Below are 22,822 nucleotides of genomic sequence, written 5' to 3'. Positions count from 1 at the left end.
ACTTTGGCAATCTTTGATTAATAAAACTAGTTTTTAAACTGTTATTAAAGTTTAGATGTTTTAAAATCATAAAACTTTTGCTTCTCTAATATTTTTAAATGTTGCTGCTAGATTTGATCCTGAGCTTATATATATATTTTTTTTTGTTTGTTTGTTTGTTTGGCCTCTGGATTCTGAGGTCTAGACAGGTGGGCATGGTGAGGCCTGGGAATATGTTCTCAGTCCCTACACCAGCAGCTACAAGCACAGTCTGGCACATCTATATTCCCTTCTTCATTGCCCCACCTTTGTTGCTTGGTATTCCTGGAGGAATTGGATCATCTGGGCATCCTGTTTTCTGTCTTAAACTCTGCACTTTGTTTCAGAGCACAGGTAGGCCCTGTCTTTTGTAGCCATCTTTGATGCACATGATTACGTGAGACCTGGGAGGACCACAAACAACCTTAGGGATTTTACCTATGTTGTGGTTTCAAAACTACTTTCAGTAATTTGAAATCTTAAAGTCAGGTTATGTTAATGGGGATAGTCATAAAATGTCTGAGTCTTTTATAAGATAAAATAATAAAACATTAATTGTTAAGCGTTGTTTAAATTTATAAACCTTGACATCTTATTTTTGTATGTATAGAAAACTAAATATATTTAGGTATCCTAATAAATATTGGGGACTGATAACAGTTCAAAGTTAAGTTAACTTCCTAGGTTTTTTGAAGAGTTAGCATTATGAATAATGTATGCAATTAAAAGTAACAGATGGAAGAGAAATAATTCTATACAAAGAACAAAATATATTTTTTATAAAAAAAATGTAATGACAGGAATAAAGGTTTGCTAAAAAAGAATATTGTCTAATTTCTGGATATCAAAAACTGTTTTACATAAAATAAATGATAGGGCGGCGCCTGTAGCTCAAAGGACTAGGTCACTGGCCCCATATGCTGGAGGTGGCCAGTTCAAACTCAGCCCCGGCCAAAAACTGCAAAAAAAAAATAATAATAATAATAAAATAAAATCAATGATAATTAAAACTAAGTGGATATGAAAGTTAAACAAAAATGAAGGTTATAGAAAGTTTATAAAAATCTTAACTTAAGGTCAAATAGATTAAAGTTAGATTGATTTATTTATAAGATTTTATTAAAACTAGCTTTACAATTAATACACTAATGCAGAGGTAAAATTTTTTTTTTCTCTTTTGATAAAAATTTTCATAGGATTAATAGGTATAGCAAAAAGATGTTTGTTCACCTTTCGGCTTGTATTACAGTTTGTCTATATTAAGTCTTGTGATTGTTTGAAAAACTGAATCTCTATAGAAGGATAAGATATTTTCCTTTTAAAATCTCTTAATTATCAATTTGGCTAAGTGCATAAATAATATTTTATGGTAAGCTGTGATTCTGTTTTACAAAAATAAGTGTTCTATGATAGACAATTAATGATTTCCCGCTACTTAAGTTTTTACCAAAATTTAAAGTTACTGAAAACAAAAATTCTAGTCAATACATGTGATTCTGTGTCTAAAGTATATCAAAGAATAAGATGTATTTAATAAAAAAATTATAAAAGATGCATAAAGTATGTTTTTATCAAAAATATATGTAATTTTGTCTAATTCAGAGGTTGTTTAAAGATTGATTCAAAATACGGATTTAGAAAGGAAATAAAAACAAGAGGGAAAGGAATGAGTGAAGTAAGAAAAATACTGAAAAAGGCTATGAATGTTTATATTTTTGGTAAGAAAGATTAAATAGAGAGGAGAATAATATTATATAAGAAAGGATGCTGTTTGGAAACTTTTATTCTAAAAAAACTGATTATTTAAGAAAATGGAAATTTGGGACAAAAACAGAAAGCGTACAGTGTGTCGTAGACGACCAGTGCAAGTTGGCATAAAGTTCATAAATGGGAATTTATAAAAAAATTCTGCATATGATCTTGTTGTCTATAATTAAAAATTTTGGTTAAAACAATAAAGTTTTCTTAAAATATTAAGAAAATATTAAGAATTTGTTCTTAATGAAATTACATGATACATTAATTTTAATTCATATCCCATTTCATTTTTTAATTAAAAGACAAATCACACTGTAGAAGGTTTGTCTTTACCTTTTCAATAACTGGCCTAAAGAAATAAAGATTTTATGCTTTGTCAAGATAATCCCTGCGTTGTCTTTATTAGGTTTTTGATTAACTAAAAAATTTAAGCTTTGAAAGCATTAAGGTTAATACTCATATAACTTCCTGTTTCGCTGTTGGAGTCTTTTGATGACTATCAATCACTCTTGGTAAATAAATGGCCATTATTTTATAGTGACTTATGATTCTATTTGAAAATGTTTTAAGTCTTTGATATTTGACATACTTTGCAAAATTAAAATTCTAAATCCAGCCTTTTATGACCTGAAACTAGCTTTTTAAAAGATAGCCACTTTTAAAAGGAGGCTTGTCTGATACATGAAAACTAGACTGGAGTTACTGTCAAATGTGAAAAGGTATTTCACTTGCTTTGGATAATTTTTGTATAAACATGTTATTAATGTATGTTCCAATATTGTACAATATTGATATTTGTTGGTGCGTGTTATCAGTAATGATTATGTTATTATGTTAAATTGTTGTATATCACAAAAATAACCAAATTTGTTTGTCAGTTGTCTCTCTACCCAAGGCTGTTCTAAGACTTTTGTTACACACAGACAATTATTATTTTACTTTGATTATCCTCAAAAGGTTTTTTTTTTTTCTTAATTTAAACTGTCTACAGTCCAAAGTTGCTTCTTCAAGGAACATCAAGGAAAGGGCAAGTTCTCTTGAATGCAGATTTCTCCCAACTTTGGAGATTATAAAACATTGAGCTTAAAACAAAGCAAACTCCCAATAGAAAAAGCTGATGTTTTCATGAGTATTGCTAACTTAATCTCAAACAGAACAGGAATTAATTATGTGGGACTGAACTAATTTTTTGTTACTTTTTGTTTGAAATTTTGCTTATTCTTTTTGTCTTTTGTTTTTCAGAAGTCAAGAAAATATCTCCCCTTTTCTGAGCTATTTACAGCTTCCAACAAGTATACTTTTAAGCAAAATTTGAAGCATTTACTTTTCTCTGTACTTGATATGCTCTTTGAAAGTTATTTGTGATTATTCTTGGTGTGTGGCATTATTGTTATTTGCATAAGTTCAATAAGAATCTGTTTTCGTCTGTAATAGGTTAATTTACTAAGGCTTTGATTGGCATAGTTTCAGAGATACCCAGACTCCATTAAAGAATTAAGGTTGGCTTTATAGGGCAGATAAAAAGCCCTTTGGAAAAACTAGCCAGGTACCTTATCAATAACAGTTCCTGATCTGTAGTGAATAAAAAATGTCACTGTCTGGCAGGTCCAGGAATCCCAAGTTATTTTGGGGCTCTGGCTAAAGAGGAATTTATCCAATTCATACAGGTATCTAATGACATAGATAAATTCTTGTCTTTACTTGAGAGACTTTCAAATCTCTTTCAAGTCTCTTTCATTTCTTATGAAAATGTTTTGGCAAAGCCAATTTTTAAAAAATAAAAGCCTATATGGCTAATATTATTCTTATGCAAGAATATTATTTATGCAAATAATGAGGCCAAGTATAATGAGAGTAAAGTTTACTGTTACAAGTAAATTGACCCTGTTTTGATTCATCTTTAGTAAAAATGGAAAACTAGAGAAAGAAAAATATGGTTCAGAAATAAAAATACTATACTTCACCTGTTGTTAGTTTCTAGTCTTGTCTGCTTTTTTTTTTTTGGGGGGGGGGTTGTTGATCTTTGCCTATAATTTGGAATGAATCCAGAATTTTTTCCTTACTGCAAGTTTCCAGATAACATTCCCCATAGATCTCCTAAGATAGGTTTCTAAAAAGATGATAACAGGACATTTGATAGCAAAGTCTGCCAGAAATACTAATCCCTATCTACAGACTATATGCCAACAGATACATGATTCAAAATCTGTCTGCAACTCTAGGACTGATGGTAGAAGAACTAAAAAAGGGCTCAACAGACTCCTAAACTTGCCAGGCCAGATGGTCTTTGATACCCAGGCAGTGCTGGATTTCTTGTAGGCTAGACAAGGAGGAGTCTGTGCAGTATTACTGCCTGGTATACCTCAGAAGAAGCAGAAACTCAACTGGAAAAAGCCTTTCCCATCAAACTGTATGGATCCTGCTGACCCCATACCTGATTGGTTTTTGGTAATATTTACTTGGATTCCCTAAAACTTCAGATCAGTTCTAAACAGGCTCTTGAAGTTAAGGATTCTCACTTTTCATTCCAGGACTCATCATCTGTCTCATGGTCCACTGTTCACTTGAGTACTGTGCTAAGGATATAAATGAGGGTACTAATGTTTGCATCATGCAAACCTGGTGTCCAAAACCCAGAACTTAGAAATATTTTTTTTATTAAATCATAACTGTATACATTGATATGATCATGGAGCATCATACACTCACTTCATAGACCATTTGACACATTTTTATCACAATGGTTAACATAGCCTTTCCGGTGTTATCTCAGTTACTGTGCCAAAACATTTACATTCTACATTTACCAAGTTTCACAAATACCCCTGTAAGATGCACCACAGGTGTGATCCCACCGATCCCCCTCCCTCTACCCACCCCCCCTTTTCCCACTTCCCCCTATTGTTAGGTTGTAACTGGGTTATAGCTTTCATGTGAGAGCCCAAAATTAGTTTCATAGTAGGGCTGAGTACATTGGGTACTTTTTCTTCCATTCTTGAGATACTTTACTAAGAAGAATATGTTCCAGCTCCATCCATGTAAACATGAAAGAGGTAAAGTCTCCATCTTTCTTTAAGGCTGCATAATATTCCATGGTGTACATATACCACAATTGATTAATCCATTCGTGGATCAATGGGCACTTGGGCTTTTTCCATGACTTAGCAATTATGAATTGGGCTGCAATAAACATTCTGGTACAAATATCTTTGTTATGTTGTGATTTTTGGTCTTCTGGGTATATGCCCAGCAGAGGAATTACAGGATTGAATGGCAGATCTATTTTTAGATCTCTGAGTGTTCTCCATATATCTTTCCAAAAGGAATGTATTAATTTGCATTCCCACCAGCAGTGCAGAAGTGTTCCCTTTTCTCCACATCCACGCCAACATCTCTGGACTTGAGATTGTGATATAGGCTAGTCTCACTGGAGTTAGATGATATCTCAAAGTAGTTTTGATTTGCATTTCTCTGATGATTAAAGATGATGAGCATTTTTTCATATGTCTGAAGGCCGTGTGCCTGTCTTCTTCAGAGAAGTTTCTCTTCAAATCCCTTGCCCAGCCTGCGATGGGATCCCTTGTTTTTTTCTTACTGATGCATTTGAGTTCTCTGTGGATTCTGGTTATTAAACCTTTGTCAGAGATATACCCTGCAAATATCTTCTCCCATTCTGAGGGCTGTTTGTTAAGCTTTGCTTACAGTGTTCTTAGCTGTGCAGAAGCTTTTTAGTTTGATCAAGTCGCAGTAGTGTATTTTTGAAGCTGCTTCAATTGCCCGGGGGGTTCTCCTCATGAAATACTCACCCAGACCAATTTCTTCAAGGGTTTTCCCTGCATTCTCCTCTAGTATTTTTATAGTTTCATGTCTTAAGTTTAAATCTTTAATCCAATGAGAGTCTATCTTAGTTAATGGTGAAAAGGTTTTTGTTTTGAGACAGAATCTTACTTTGTCTCCTCGGTTGAGTGTCGTGGCATCACCACTCACAGAAACCTCAAACTCATGGGCTCAAGCAATTATCTTGCCTCAGGCTCCAAGAAGGTGGGACTACAGGCACCTGCCACAGTGCTCGGCTATTTTTAGAGACAGGGTCTTACTCTTGCTCAGGCTGGTCTCAAACCCGTGAGCTCAGGCAATCCACCTGCCTCTCAGAGTGCTAGGATTAGGCGTGAACCACCATGCCTGGTCCCATAAACAATTTTAGATTACTACCCTGTTTCCCCGAAAATAAGACAGTGTCTTATTTTAAGGTGTGGTCCCAAAGATGCGCTAGGTCTTATTTTCAGGGGACGTCTTATCTTTCCTGTAAGTAGGTCTTATTTTTGGAGGATGTCTTATTTTTGGGGAAACAGGGTACAAAACAGTTTTGCTCCTTTTACCCTGGGCACAGCCTCAACTATGCCCCTTTCAAGCCAGAAGAAGCCAAAGTGGTTATTTGACCTTTCCCTTCTCATTTGCCCACACCTCAGGAATGAGACTGGGTCAAAGGCGGGGGGTAGGTGGGGGTGGGGAATTGAAACCTACCTTTACGAAAATCAATAAAGAGAAACAAGGTGAAGACTGACACAGGGCTCCACAGCTCTGTGAAGTAACAGGCCTAGCTAAAAAATAATGATATCAATTAGTCACTCTCCATAGCTGCTACTCTGGGGTCACATCGTTGGTAGTCACAAAGATTCTTAACTTTCTCTATAGGTAATAATATCCTTTTGAAAACTAAAGGTAGTTTCTGAGATATCTTCCTGGTGCTGCATTCCAGTGGATTGGCTGACTCACCCGGACTGGCAGCTCATACCAAGGAACTGACCTCACTGAAATTGTGACCCCCAAACCAGGAACACATTCAACACAAGATTTTGCCCCAATTGCCTAATCCTTTGCTCACCAAACTCTCTTTGAAAACCTTATTCTTCATCTCCTAAAATTCTTGAGGAGGAGGATTTGAGGACTTCCTAATTTCTCCCCACTTAGCATTCTGCAGAATTAAACTTTTCCCTTCTGTAACACCCCTGTCTCTCCGTGTCTTGGTTTCCTTTTGGGCAGAAGGCAATGAATCCTGTTGGGCAGCAATACTTTAAGAAGATTATAGTCAGTACGTGTGGAGAATCAGAAAACTAAGTTAATGCACTGTGTTAAGTTTGATGTCATATGTATCACTTGTAATGAGGTTTGGCTGCATTGAAGAGAAAACCCAGAATATCTTTTAAAAGACATAAATTTATTTCTCTCATGTGTAAAAAATACCTCGCAGTAGAATAGTTCGGGTCTGATAGGGCATCTCCACTAAGTTCCCAGGGATCTGGGCTCCTACTTTTCTGCTCTGGTGTTCTCCCAGCACATGACTTCTGTTTTCAGGGTCATCTCATGGTCTGAGCTAGCTCAGGGACACCTGGCCTACACATCAGCATCCCAGGCCACCTGCAGGAGGACCACATGAGGAGAAAAACGGGAGCTCCTCTCTGCTGAGTCAGCGACCTTTTAGCAGCTTCTGCGTGATAATGCATTAACTTGCATTATTGCCCAGAAATTAGTCCCATGCCCACCCTTATTTGTAAAGGATAATGGGAAATGCATTCTTATTGTGTACGTAGTGTTTTCCCAAATAAAATTGGGCTTCTTTTACTAAAAAGAAGGGAAGAAAGGATATCGGCTGGTCGTGGGCATTCTTGGGCGCAGATGTCCATTATGGGTATTCTGATGAGGGCTCAGAAATCCACATGTGGAAGCCAGAAAAAAACTCCAAGAGAAAATGATTCATGCCCGCTTCTAGCTTTCCCCGATTTAGAATTATGGGTTTACCTGTCTGTCTTCCCGACAGCACCGCCGGGCTAGCAGGCACTCTGCTCTCTGCAAATTTGAAACCCCCGGAGGGGAGCTTTTCACATAGCAGGTCCTCAGTTCGTTTTTGGTGAATTGAGGTGACATGATGAAGTTTTTGAAGAGGTAGTTGAGAAGGTGCAGTGGCTTTCTTAAAAGCTTTCATTGTCTTTTCTTTAGAGGGAAAAATGCCTCCAGGTTTATATCACAAAGACAGCTTGCTTGCGTAAATAATTCCTTGAAACATTCGTAGCCTTGTAGCCATTAAAATGCCTGATTTCTAATGGCTGATATACTTTTTATTCATCTCAATGAGCAGAATTACCCCCTGCCTTGCACTCTCACCTAATCCGAACCCGGTAGTCTCAATTTAGCCTCCAGCCTTAAAGACAAGCCAACTAACTTCAAAATCAGGCCAGATCAGGGACTTTACATAGATAGGAACAGTGACTCATGGTGACAGGCCATGACTTGCCATCCTTTTAGAGAACATGGCTCTCAGAATGGGTATGACTGTAAAACCAACATTTGGACACAGGTCATTACAATACCTGATTCCCAGATGAATCACATTCACTATTTCCGGATTTGTGGGGTTATCTAAAGTTGAACATGGCAACTGCTACTTATGAGAGTCTAAAGGCCAAACAAAGACAAGTTCTGACAACCAGGGGAAATTTAACAACAGCCCTGCACATACCTTCCCTTATTTCCTACCATTTGCTCTAGCTGCTTGAAGATTATACACAGAAAGAATGCCTCCATTGAATGACCGCTGATTTGGCCAGAAAGGAAACCCGTATTCTAAAAACTAGTTACTTGCCTGTTTGCTTCTATATTCTGTTGCTAAGAAATGACTGTCTGTATGGGTGTGTTAATTATGGGAAATCCAATGGAAAGTTGGCAGCCGTGTCCAGATAGTGACTGAGCCTGGATCTGCAGGAGACCTGGACCCTCTTAAATCTAGATCATATCTTGACTCCCTAAAATGCCTCTTCCTACTTTCCAATTCTGAGACAGCTTGATAGAGGCATGCTACCAGCTGCTTCACCTCTGGCCTTTCTGTATTATCAGCTGAGTGTGGAGGAGAGAAAGCAGATCCTGCCTTGGAGATACGGAAAGTTATGTCAGAAAGCGGATTTCCGAGGACTCCTAACATGTGTGTTCCTAAGTGCTCTTCAACAAAGGAGCTTCTTAAGAAGCTTCTTTATCTCTTGGGAATGAGAGATAATTTTCTCTGTTATATTTCCAGTTTTTACATGTGATGATTTGTGAGGAAGCCACAAGGTCTAACTTACTATTTAGAATGGTAGAACTATCACAGAGTATGAACTGATAAGCACACAAAGTTAGATACTTAGAAGTATCTAACTAGAGACAATTAGAAGTTTTTCATTCATTTCAGCCTGAGGAACCCTCTAAGCACAGTATCTTGAAAGAGAAAGGAGACAAGCTGTCTTTAAAAAAAAAGAGATGCTCCTTTTTCTAGGTAAATTTCTAGTAATTATCAGCCTAAGACCTAAATCCCATAATACCTAACCTGTTGGGGTGTCTAGTCCTATAGGAAATGGGAGATGAAAGCTAAGAATCAAAGCATTGCTGAGCTGAGATAGACCTTAGACTTCAAATTCAAAACTCTGTGTTTCAGATAATTAAACCAAGACAGAGAGAGTGAAGTGCAGAGGTTTAAAATCCAGTCTCACTACATTGTTGTGATTTGTTTACAAATGGAGAAGTAGAATAGGGATCTAAAACCAATTTCAGCATCTGAGTAAACTCAACTGTTTCTTGCCACTTTAGCTGAAGGGAGGCTGCATGCCAACCGAAACATAATTTATTTGCTCTTGACTGGAATTACATCAGCTCGGTGTGGTCCACTAGTTTCTCATGGTAAAATGAAATAAGAGTCTGGTGCCTGCAAAATGGACTAATGGGAAAAATATGAGTTTAATCCTGGTGCCATTAACCTTCAGTGAATTGGACAAGTCACTTAACTCTCTGTGCCACAGCTTTTTCATCTATAAAACAGAAGATAATTCTCACCTTGCGGGATTGATGAAAGAATTCCAGATGAACTAAAAATACTGTTTGACACTGTTTGTGCTCAATAAATAGTAATCATTATCATTGTCATTTTTAGATATCAAAAGGCCAATTGCCAAATTGAAGTTGAGAGGGCAACTCATTGAATCCTCTCTCTACAGATTGCCAGGCTTTGCAGAGAAACCTTTTTTCTGTTCATAAAGAAATCTTAGCTTGTCCACCTGGGAGTTCATACTAAAGCCCTCGCTTAAGCTCTTGGATCCTCCAAGGAAGTGTCCCTCAAACTTTTTTTGTCCTGAATTACACTGTGTTCTTGGATAAACATGCATCCCACATACATTTGTTGTGCTCTAAATGTTGCTGGGGTTGCCATGGTTTCTAATACACATTTCTACTCTGCAGTAGAATGTTTGAACTGAGAGGTTACAGGTTAAAGGAAGACCAAAGGCATGGTCACGTCAGACTTCATTGTTTTACATAACGTAGTCCCAAATCACCAGTCAAATCTTATATTTTTCACATTTGTAAAATCAGATCATTGTGCCTATTCCATGGGTATGTTCTTTGTTTGCTGTGAGAAGTACATGGACTAATAACCTGTTAAAACACGTGGTTTCAACACATCAGGTGTTTACTATATATGGTGATTCTTTATCCTCCAGGATGTCCCGTCACAAACGCTACAGTCCTATCAGTTGTTTTAACCACTTAACTACATGTAATGGGAACAAAAAGTAAGGAAACTTTTAAAACTGGCTTTTTGTTACCATCTTTCTTGCTCCATCTAAACTAAACTGCTGAAATCTTTTGGTAAACACGAAGAAGACAGACTGTGTCAGTCTGAGTCGTCTACCTTAACTCTAGTGCTGAAGGAAGAGCCTGCGGGGATAGTGGGCTCTCCATATGTGTCAAGAGGAGTTAGGCATGGGGCCTTAGAGAGGCACGGAGCCTTCGAATCGGAAATCTTCTTGCTGCCTGTGGATTTCAGACAAGCGACTTAGCTTTTTCTAGCTCAATTTCCTTATCTGGAAACAAAGATAACAGTGGAACTTTCCTCAGTCTTGTGTTGAGGATTGTTAAATGGAATTCTGAAAGGCCACAGTTTCAGACTGAGCTTTCGCACTCGTTCCAGAACTAAGTTGTTCATCTTACTGTCCAAGAAATCGGGAGACAGATCCTATAGCCGATTCCCAAACAGGCCAATTTTACCCAGGAAATAAGGAAATCCTTCTGCTTTAACCCTAACAAAGAAAGTAACCTGCAGGCACTTGATGTTAAGCAGGGCCAGGCTATTTCTACCATGTTGTTTCCTGGTTTCCGCTCAAGCTACCTTATGAAAACTGACCTGTTGGAGTGCCTTATGTATACCTCTATAGATGAATCAATCAGGTAGCATCAACAACATTGAATTACATTTTCAAACTAAATTTGTTGAAATGTTGTTTTCTTAACAAGATAAAATGTAAAATGCTAAGCATATAATAAATGGCCAGTAAATTTTACATATTTGTCAACAGTTCTACCTTAATAACTATTAAACTATCACATGATGATAAAACAATCCACAGAACACGCCCTGATAATTTGGTATCATTTACCATTTAGATGAAGGGTTAGATGAGCAGCTAGCCGAGGCCCTCAGGGTGCTCCCCAAACTACATTTTCTCATGTTATAACAACAGTGACTTTGTATGCATACTTTCTTTCTCTCTCTCCCTCTCTTTTTTTTTTGAGACAGAGTCTCACTTTACTGCTCTTGGTACAGTGCTGTGGCAGCGTGCTCACAGAACTTCAACCACTTGGGCTCAAGTGATCCTCTTGCCTCATCCTCCTGAGTAGCTGGGACTACAGCACCTACCACAATGTCCAGCAATTTTTTTAGAGACAGGGTCTCACTCTTGCTCAGGTTAGTCTTGAACTCCTGAGCTCAGGCAATCCACCCACCAAGGCCTCCCAAAGTGTTAGGATTACAGGCGTGAGCCACTGCGCCAGCTATTTCATTTTTAACGCCATTTTCTTCTCAACCTTTGGAGACCCTGTGCTCTTTTCAGGGTGTGAACTGAATACAAAGACGCTGCCATGTCTTCCTGGATTCTTTAGCCACCTGCCTCCCACGGCTTCCTTCCTTCTAAATACAAGCAATGACTCATCTCCCAACTTCTGTCACTCCATGGCAACCTGTTCATGCCTCCCAGCAGCACTAAATATACAGTAATTGCTTGGCTGGCTTCTATGACTTATCTCTATTAGATTAGGGACGTCTGTCTTGCCAGCCAGTCATCAGCATTGTTTATCTCTCAGACTAAAGAACACCACAGGACTCCGTTCCATTCCATTGAATACATTGGATAGATTTAGTTGGAACTGACAGCAGTTTGTGAAATCATTTGCCTTTGCTGCCTCTCACTGCCTTGTTAATTTGACAATTTACGCTAATTACTTCTTACTGGAATTGTATTGTCAGTTTAATTTCTTGAAAGCCATAATTTCAACAGGAAGGGGGTGGGGGGGGGACTGCCTTAAAAGTGATTACAAGAGATAAAAGAAGTATTGTAGAGGCAGGCAGATCAGAACCAAGAGTCCACTTCACCTTATTCTCAGAGTTCTGTAAAGTTTTTATCCTTTTTTTTGGTGTAAGCCTGATGAACTGAGCACAAGTGTTGGTGTAATCAAGCTGACTGGAATATGTATGAACTCCTCTAATTCTAGAGACATCTTTAATTCTGAAAGGATCTTCTGGGAGAGCCTAGCCTTTTCCATAGGTTTGGATTTGAAAGCAGGCTGAATAAAAACAAGGCTGCATTGTTCACATGTACTTGAGTTTATGTGCATTTAAAAGTTTTTAAAGGGCTTTTAAAAACTTTTCATACTATAACTGGTTTTTGTAAAAACAACGCTTAACAGAACATGTTTAATGATCAACAAAAATCTTAAGAGAAAAGATCTCTGTCTTGTGTTTTTTTGATCTTTTTTTTATTCAGAATATTACAGGGGTGCAAATGTTTCAGTTGCATTAATGCTTTTATGTAGTTTGAGTCAAAGTTATAAGTACTTTAGAATATATTGTATTTCTAAAGTATATGTGCACATTAAAAAATCTCTATGCAGATTGGCATTATATTTTAAATTTTTAAAAGCATATTGAACTCTTCTCGATTTTTCTGAATAGTATGTATTTTATTGTGTATAGAATATACATATATAAAAATTTTGGTGTAAGGGTCTTTTTTTCTTTATTAAAGAATTATTATTTTAGTTTCAGAATATTCGGAGGTGCACATTTTTGTTTACATACTTTATTTTTGAAGAGATTGCATCAAAGTGTACAAGTAAGTGTGCCCTTCACTCAGATAGCATGCACTGTAACCAATAGCTGTGACTTCACACCTCCCCCAACTTGATTTTCATTGAAATTTAGATTTCCTTTTTTTAAGTCCACCAAACTTTATTTGTCAGAAGGCTGGGATTCTCGATAACAGTGAGAATAGTCTCTCCAAGACTGTTCGGTTCTTCCATTTCCAGAATTACAGTTTTATACATTTAAGTTCCAAGGGAAGACCATGTTAACCTTATCTCAAATAATAATTGGCAGAACCTAGGACCCATAATAAACAGCTAATCAGTTTACTCATAACCAGATACAACATTACAATTCAGAAGTTAATCTCCTGAATCAATCCACCACTCAAGATAGGCATCTTTAGGGTGGGAGCTAAATTTATAAAACAATAAGAATGGGAGACAGTGGGTGAAGGTCAGGCAGTCCTAAACCTACCAGACCAGCTGTTAATTGGGAGACCACCCCTACAGCAGTCAGATTGTCTGGATTACATCATTCCTTCACCTAGCCTTATCTCCCTGAAAAAAAGCAGCCAACTCAAGCTGGATCAGTGGACTGCAGAACTGTATATAGAGAAGGGATAAAAGTTTCCCTGGTTGGGATGGGAAGCACAAGATTCTCAGACACCTTTCTTTGTTATTGTATTGAATGTGCCCCTTGTTCTCTTTTATTAACTGGGCTGCATATTGTTCACAGTATAACTTTAAGTCTATCTGAATAAGTTCGACCCCAGGACCAGTGCAATAAATTGTGGTCATTATTTCCATTTAGATTTTTTTTTTAGAGACAGAGTCTCACTTTGTCATCCTTGGTAGAGTCCTGTGGGGTCACAGCTCACAGCAACCTCCAGCTCTTGGGCTTAGGCAATTCTCTTGCCTTAGCCTCCCAAGTAGCTGGGACTACAGGGGCCCACCACAAAGCCAGGCTATTTTTTTTTGTTGTTGTTGCAGTTTGGCCGGGGCTGGGTTCGAACCCGCCACCCTCGGTATATGAGGCTGGCGTCCTACTCACTGAGTCACAGGCCCCGCCCTACGTTTAGATTTTTAATAGTCTTTAAAGTGAGTGCTCTTTCCCATTCCATACAAAGTAGTATTTTGAAATTATATATCAATTCACCTAAAATACATTCACATTGAAAAAATTGTGAGTCACCTTAACGTTGTACAAATACTTGTAAATGGGGCGGCGCCTGTGGCTCAGTTGGTAAGGTGCCGGCCCCATATACCGAGGGTGGCAGGTTCAAACCCAGCCCCGGCTGAACTGCAACCAAAAAAAAAAAAAAAAATAGCTGGGCGTTGTGGCGGGCGCCTGTAGTCCCAGCTACTCGGGAGGCTGAGGCAAGAGAATCGCTTAAGCCCAGGAGTTGGAGGTTGCTGTGAGCTGTGTGACGCCATGGCACTCTACCAAGGGCCATAAAGTGAGACTCTTGTCTCCACAAAAAAAAAAAAAAAAAAAAAAATACTTGTAAATGAATTCATTATACTTTTGAATGCCACGGGATGGACTGCCTAAGTTTGTATATTTTGGGAGGTTTAGAAATAAAGCAGATTACTCAGGGTCATACATCCAGACACGGTCTTAGTCTTTCTAAGCTTCCTATTCTCCGGGCTAATCTTGGTACCTCGCCTAAAGTGCTAATGTGAGGATTAAAATATAAAATGCAGCACATTAAATGCCTGCAAATGCCCCATAAATATTTCTTTTTCTTGTTAAAACCATGTATATTAATTTTCTACTCTATTCTAGGCATTGTACTAGGCCATGGTGTTATAAAGATAAGAAATGGGCCCTGTCCTTTTTTATAGAGAAAACTGATAAATTCTTTCAAGAAAGCTGAAAGAATTTAAAGTGTCTTCTAACTATTGACAGCCAGGAAATTGGGCACCTAAAGCAAATAAAAATCTTTATGTTTCTGAAACTCCAGCTGATTAAATCATTCTATTACCCCGTTTCCAGGAAAATAAGACAGTGTCTTATTTTAAGGTGTGCTCCCAAAGATGTGCTAGGTCTTATTTTCAGGGGACGTCTTATCTTTCCTGTAAGTAGGTCTTATTTTCGGAGGATGTCTTATTTTCGGGGAACGGGGTAGTTTTGACAGACTTTAGTCCATCACTAACTGTATGACCTCAAGTATTTTGCTAAATGTCTGGACCTTAGTTTCCTTAGTCCAAAATGTTAATTGGGATAATATATATACCAAGATCCCTTTCAGTTCCCAAATACCATGAATGTGTAACATCGAGTGAACTAAAATATGCAGTTTTGGCCCGGCCACAGTGGCTCACTGAAATTTTAGCAGTCTGGATCCCGAGGCTAGTGGATTGCTTGAGCTCAGGAGTTTCAGACTAGCCTTAGCAAGAGTGAGATCCTGATTGTACTAAAAAAATAAAAATAGAAATAGAAAAAGTAGCCAGGCATGGTGGTGAGCACCTGTAGTCCCTGTTGCTTGGGGGGCTGAAGCAGGAAGATGGCTTAAGTACAAGAGTTTGAGGTTGCTGTGAGCTATGATACTACAGTATTCTAACCAGGAGCAATGAACGAGACTCTATGGCAAAAAAAAAAAAAAAAATTCTCCTTTTATTTTAAAAATTAGAAAACCAGTACTCAGAGGGTTTTAGCATTATTAAAGTTATTTAGAAAACAAAGCCTGGTGTTTCAGAGAGTGGGCTTTGGGGTCGGAATACGTGGATGAGAATCCTGCCTCTACTGCTTGATTGCTTTATGATCCAGGCAAGTTGTTTAAACTGCATGTGACTCTGTTTCATTATTAATAAAATGGGAATGATAGGGCGGTGCCTGGGCCAGCTAAAACAACAATGACAACTGCAACAACAAAAAAAATAGCCGGGAGTTGTGACAGGTGCCTGTAGTCCCAGCTACTCGGGAGGCTGAGGCAAGAGAATCTCTTGAGTCCAAGAGTTTGAGGTTGCTGTGAGCTGCAACGCCATGGCACTCTACCCAGAGCTTGAGACTCTGTGTCAAAATAAAATAAAACAAAAATAGGAACGGTAATGTGTGTCTATGTCATAACGTTGACATATAGATTAAAATAATTAATTTGTGCAAAGGGCTACAAACAGTGCCTTATTCATAGGCATTAAATGTCAGCTCCCATGATGTCCCAATATAGCCTACCAGTTAACCAGACAGAAGGTCCTGGAAGCAAGTTTCCTGGCCACATAGAAAGGGCTTTTTAAAAAGAGAGAACCACCTGTCTCTAATAATTGTGGTTTACTGAATTATCATCATTTACTTATTCAGAGAGACTGAGTCCATGATGTCTTCAGTACCATGGTAAGCACCTTACTCTTCAATTCTCACGAAGATCCTATAAGGTGAGTACTATAGGTCTACAATACCTTACTGGCAATCTTAAAATCAAAGATGTTCTGGACATTAAAGGTGTCATAATTTTTTGGATGACTTGAACTCTTACTTCATTTAAAGTGAATAGTAAAGTGAATATCTGATTTATTACAGAAATATTAATGACTTTCATGGAGCACTGTCCCAAATCCCCAGGGAATACCAATATGCATTATTAGGTTGTTATATAACATATAGGGATTACACTGCATTGATCTTCTAGGTATTCCAAACTTCTAAATTCTCTTTTTTGTATGTCAGAAATATCTTATAACTGGGTTGTGGTGATAGCTGTATAATTCTGAAAATTTACTGGAAATAAAAGCACACTTAAAACAAGCTAACTTTATGGCATGCAAATTTTACCTTAATAAACCTATCTTCAAAAGATCATTAAAATATATAATTATTAGAAATAATAAAGTTAATACAGGTATACCTGTAACCTTTCAAATTTAATGTCACCACTAACTGTGATGTTTGATATTTTAAACGAAAGCAGGGTTCAGCTGCCACAGGTACATGAGTGCTATCTATATAGGGTTTAAATTTGTAAGGATATATAGGGAAGTACTGCTATGATTTTCTCAAATAAAAGAAGAAATGAAAAAAAAATTACCAAGAAGAATAGTGAAAGGAAAGTGAAAAATTAATGAAGTTGAAGAAATAAGAAATAAGCCCAAATACCATCTGTGTTATAAATTTTTCCAACTTATCCTGCTTCACCAAAATCTATCTTCTCTCTCTCTCTGAGATTTCATGGAATTTTATGTCTCCATCATAAAACTCAATAATCAATTTCACTCATCTGAATCTAGCAAGTCCCTAGATAACAAAAATAGTTTGTATTTATTTTCTCATTACTCACAGGGCATAAAAAATGTTTAAACCAGGGTTTAATGAGTATCTCAGTTATGTTGAACTATTTCCTCAAGGTAAGTTTATACATTAAAAAGAAGTTTTTCTTCCAAGTTTTAAAACACATCTGGATCCCTGAACCTTTGCTTAAAGCATTAAAGATCATTATTACCACATCATTTTATGAAAACAGAAACCAAAAGCTAAAAAATAAGTTAGTTTCTCAAAATGACATGGCTAAAATAGTGAAGCTGTTATTGCAATCCACGTCTACCAGACATACAATCCAAACCTTTGTTTCTCTAGAAGATATTTGCAATTGTTGGTATAATATTAACAAATACATAATCTTGATCTTTTAAAAATCTCTTGTAATATATATATCAGTCAACATTATGGGCACGTAAATTTTTCTAACAGAAAAGCTTTTTAATTTGGTGGGATAGAATATTATTTGATCTACTTTCTTCTATTCAGAACCTACCAGTTCTATCAGAATATTCAAAACTATTGAGTCCTTATTCTTTTCTTTGACCATATTCTTCAAACTTCAATGCTCTGAGCTAAACTCAACAGTCAGAATTGGATAAGCCGGAATGTGTTAACTAAAGAAAACCTTAATGAGGTTTGTACTTTGGAAATGGGAGAGCTTTATTTCTCACAAAGGGTCACAACATATTGGCTGAGCATTCCAGCAGGTTGGGAAGCAGAGTCCTGGCCAGAAGTTATACACATATGCTTCAAAGAAGACATCAAATGGAACAGGATTTATATTGAGCTTAGTGGTCAAATACATATATTCTGCAAGCTATATGAAGAGTCATGAATATTTATAGAGGAAAATTCTCAATTTTTAATTGTGCTTTATCCCTCCCGTCATGTCATGGCTAGAAAATCAGTTTTAAGGTGTTTCTGGCATCTCCTTAGCCAAGAGGGTCCATTCAGTTAGTGGAAGGCTGAGGATTTTATTTTTAGTTCATACTAGTAACGCACAAAAAATGGAAGTGTTTATTATAAATTTGGTTTTCTCTTTTCATAATATAAAGTATCTTAACGAATTAGCTTTCAAAGCCTATCTTCTCATGAGGCAATCGAGCTCCTTGTCATGATGTGAGGCCACAGGATGGACTATCAGGTTTAAAAAACAACAAATACAGTACAGTCCCGTTTCCTGGGAAAGATAAAATGTTTTGAGTTTGACTTCCTTTCCATCCCTAAAATCTTTTCAGAAAGAAAAGGCTAATGAATTTCTCATTGCTCTTTTTTCTTTGTATGTTTTGTTAGTTGTATTTTTTTTTCAACCAGGCTGTGAAAAGTTGTTGTTCATTAATGAAACTCCAAAAGTAGTCAAGTCCCTTTGAAGTTTAAGACAGCATCTGTTCCAGTGTCCAAAGAAAGTAGAAAATTAACCTCTTCATCTTATGGGTTTTAATGTCAAGTCATTGCCACCCAGAAGTTGCAGGTGCAAAGATAGAGTAAGTTTTGTTTTATAAAGTCTATTCATGTGTGGGCATGTGCACATGCACCAGTATGTATGTATATATGGGCAATACAAGGACTAGGTCTTATACAATGCATAAGTCAAAGGTAACTTGCCAACATATTGACATAGAACTAATTTATTTTTAAGATGGTCTCATTATGTTGCCCTGGGTACATCACAGCTCACAACAACCTCAAACTCTTGGGCTCAAGCAATCCTCTTGCCTTAGCCTCTAAAGTAGCTGAGACTGCTGGCAAGTGCCACCATGCTCATCAAGTTTTTTTATTATTATTATTTTTAAGAGAAACAGATCTTGCTCTTGCTTAGGCTGGTCTCACAGTCCTCAGCTGAAGCAATCCACCTGCCTTGCCCTCCCAGAATGCTAGGATTATAAGCGCGAGCCACTGTGTCTGGCCAAAATCAAAACTTTCTAAGGGACAGCTTGACTTTTCTAGTTCAGCCAATTGAAAGAAATCCGTAAAAAAAAAAAAGTGGGAAATCAGAGTCAAGCAGCATAGAGAACATGAATTTCTCTCTTCTCTTTGCCAGTCAAGATTTTTTAAAGTTGTATTAGGGTATAAACATAACGATAAGTATTATATTTTAATTTTAACTTTATATATGAATGTGCATTAATTTGTCTGTCTTTTGATGTTCAGGCTATGGCATTAGAGGGAGAGGGATGGAGGCACAGGTTCACGGACTTGTGCCATCTGTCTTTTACAAGCCATATCAGTAATGCAACTTTCATGATTTCTAGTTTTTGTTTCTTTCAGGGGTCCTCAAACCTGAGGGCCACATGAGGCGGTGTGATTGTATTTGTTCCCATTTTGTTTTCTTACTTCAAAATAAGATATGTGCAGTGTGCATAGGAATTTGTTCATAGTTTTTTTTTTAAACTATAGTCCGTCCCTCCAAAGGTCTAAGGGACAGTGAACTGGCCCCCTGTTTAAAAAGTTTGAGGACCCCTGCGAGTGTACTGAAAATCTAGAAATATTACAATTTCAGTGCAGAAACCTTGAATATTTTTTATTTTCTGATTCATGTCTAATTTGATACAAATTATTTCAAGTAAAGTTAGATTTTATTGATCCATTAATTTTCCCGCACATTAACTTTTGTTAATATATGTATAATTTACTAAAGTAGGTAATCATAATAACTTTCAAAGAAATAATGAAAGGCTTCTGAGAAGATGAAGTAGACATATTTTCCCTATTTCTCCCACTAAGTTTAACTAAAAACTGTGCAAATTACATAATGTCTAAGACATTACAAGATGGAGTAAAAAAGGCAGACTTAGAAGAGTTCTTGGAATCTAATGAATGAGACAATGGTGAGTTTCCTGGGATTTTTTTCTTGACTCCTAAATTTCGGTTATGGAACAAAAGAAGCTGACCACCCACAAATGCCAACAAGTGCAGACAAAACAAAAAACATCCCATCTAAGCCCTCTTTGTCTATCCAGAAGAGCAGGAAAGAAGCAAACCAGTGAGACCAAGACAAATACTGCTTTACTCCAGCAAAATACTGCAGAAAAGTCTGTGCCACCAAAGGATGACCATGGAGCCTAGATTTCAGCTCTTACCAGGCTGTAGCAAAATACCCCAATCCTCACATTAACCCTGCTAGGGGGCTGTCAAATGCTGAGGAGAAAATCATACTGCCCACCTGTCTGGTGGTAATGAGGACTCCCTTCCCCGAGGTATCAGTGGAGATGATTTGGGGAACATGGAGCATTGATTCCACTTGACACTAATGAAGAACCATTCTTAATCCATGCAAGCGATGATGCTAGTGAGGCCCAGCGGAGGTAAAGTGCTTTTACCAATGCCCAGTGATCAGGGAACTATGCCCTTCCCCCACCCATGGTGTCAGTGAAGGACATACTAAGAAGAGTAACACACTCAGTACCTCTCCCAGCCAGGAATGCATCTGTGGAGTCTCTTGGGTAGCTGAACTCCTACCTGCACCAAACAACAATGAGATACCCCCTCAGGTGCCAAAGATAGCCACATGGAGAACCTGGACTTCTACCATAACTTTTTACTTCCCAGAGTGATGTCAAGAAAAATATCCCAAGTGTACGAGTTTCAACAGAAACTCATTTAACATATTACAAATGAGGAGGATCTCAAACTGACAACCAAAAAATTCTATTGATGCCAATACCAAGATGACAGATACATTGAATTGTCTCACAATGATTTTAAACAATTATTAGAAAAAAATGCTTCAGTTTTTTTCTAATTAGCATAAAAATGAGCAATTATGAACACTCACAAACATATGAAAAATACAAAGTCTCGGGAAGGAAATTAAAAAACTAGGCAAAGAAATAGAAGCTATATGCATTAATTATAGTAGGTTTCAATACCTCATTTTTGATAATGAACAGAATATCCCAACAGAACATCAATAAAGGAACAGAGGTCTTAAAATAACACTACAGACCAAATGGACCCAAAAAGACATTTTACAGAATATTCCACTCAATAGAATCAGAATTCACATTCTTCTCAAGTGTGTGAGAATCTTTTTCCAGGATATATCACATTAGAGGTACAAAAGAAATACTGAAAAATTTAATAAGACTAAAATTAAACAAAGCATCTTTTATAAGAGTGAAACTAGAATCAATAGAAGAAAAAAACTGGAAAAACTCTCAAATATTGGTAAATTGAGCAACACACTCTTGAACAATTATTGAGTCAAAGAAGAAATCAGAAAAGAAATTAGAAGATACCTTGAGATTAATAAAAAATGAAATACACCATGCCAAAATTTATGGGATGCAGCAAAAGCCGTACAACAAGGTAATTCATAGTAAGGAACGCCTACATTGAAAAGGAAGAAAGATGTCAAATAAACAACTTAACTTTACATATTAGGGCACTAGAAAAGTTAGAACAAACTAATCCCAAAGTCAGCAGAAGGGAGGAAAAACAAAGATTAGAGAAGAAATAAACATAATAGAAAACAGAAAAATAATCTTAAAGATTAAACTAAGTCTTAGTGCTAAAAATCAATAGTACTGAGAGTTTTTTAAAGATAAAATAAACCGTTAGCTACACTAAAAAAAGAAAAAGAGAATATTTGAATGAATAAAGTTAGAAATGAAAGAAGAAACATTACAATGATGCCACAGAAATAAAAATTATCACTAGAGACTACAGTCACATATCACTTACCAGGAATATGTTCTGAAAAATACATCGATTGGCAATTTTGTTATCTGAATGTCACAGAGTTTACTTAAACAAACCTAAATGATATAGTCTAATATATCCCAGAGCCATGTAGTACAGACTATCACTCCGGGGCTACTAACCTTTACAACATTTACGAAAAGGGAATAAGAAGACATACAAATGGAAAGGGAAAGAGTAAAATTGTTCCTGTTTCAGATGGCATGCTCTTATTTGTAAAAAAGAAAAAGAAAAATTATAAAAAGAAAACTTCAGTTTCTATCAGAAAAAAAAACAACTAACTCCTAAAACTAATATAATATAAATCCAGTACGACTGCAGATACAAAAACCACAAAATCAGCATTCAAAAATCAATTGTGTTTCTATACACTAACAATGCCTTGTTTGAAAAGGCAGCAATTAGGGCAATAATTTCTTTTAAGATCATACCAAAAAAATAAAATACCTAGTAATACACTTAACCAAGGAGATGAAAGACATGAACATTGAAAACTACAAAGCATTGATGTAACAATGAAATTAAACAACATATAAATGGAAAGGTATCTCCTGTTTTTGGAATGGAAGACTTACTACAGTATAGTTAAAGTGCCCATACTACTCAAAGTAGTCTACAGATTCAGTGCAATCCCTATTAAAATTCCAATAGCAGCTTTTACAAAAAGTGAAAAAGTGAATCCTAGATGGTTCTGTTCCTATGGAACCACAAAAGACCACAAAGAGCCAAATCAATCTTGAGAGAGAACAAATCTGGATCATTACACTTCCAGAGCAAACTATGGAAGTGTACTCAGGAAGTGTAATGAGCAAACTTATTTGCTGATACTGGCATAAAGAGAGGCATATAGAACAATGAAACAGAATAGAGAGCCTGAAAAAAATCCACACATACACAGTCAACTGATTCTCAACAAAGGTGTTAAGAAAT

The sequence above is a fragment of the Nycticebus coucang genome, chromosome 13 (genome assembly GCF_027406575.1).
Source record: "Nycticebus coucang isolate mNycCou1 chromosome 13, mNycCou1.pri, whole genome shotgun sequence".
Classification (NCBI taxonomy): Eukaryota; Metazoa; Chordata; class Mammalia; order Primates; family Lorisidae; genus Nycticebus; species Nycticebus coucang.
Note: the sequence above shows the minus strand (reverse complement) of the source record.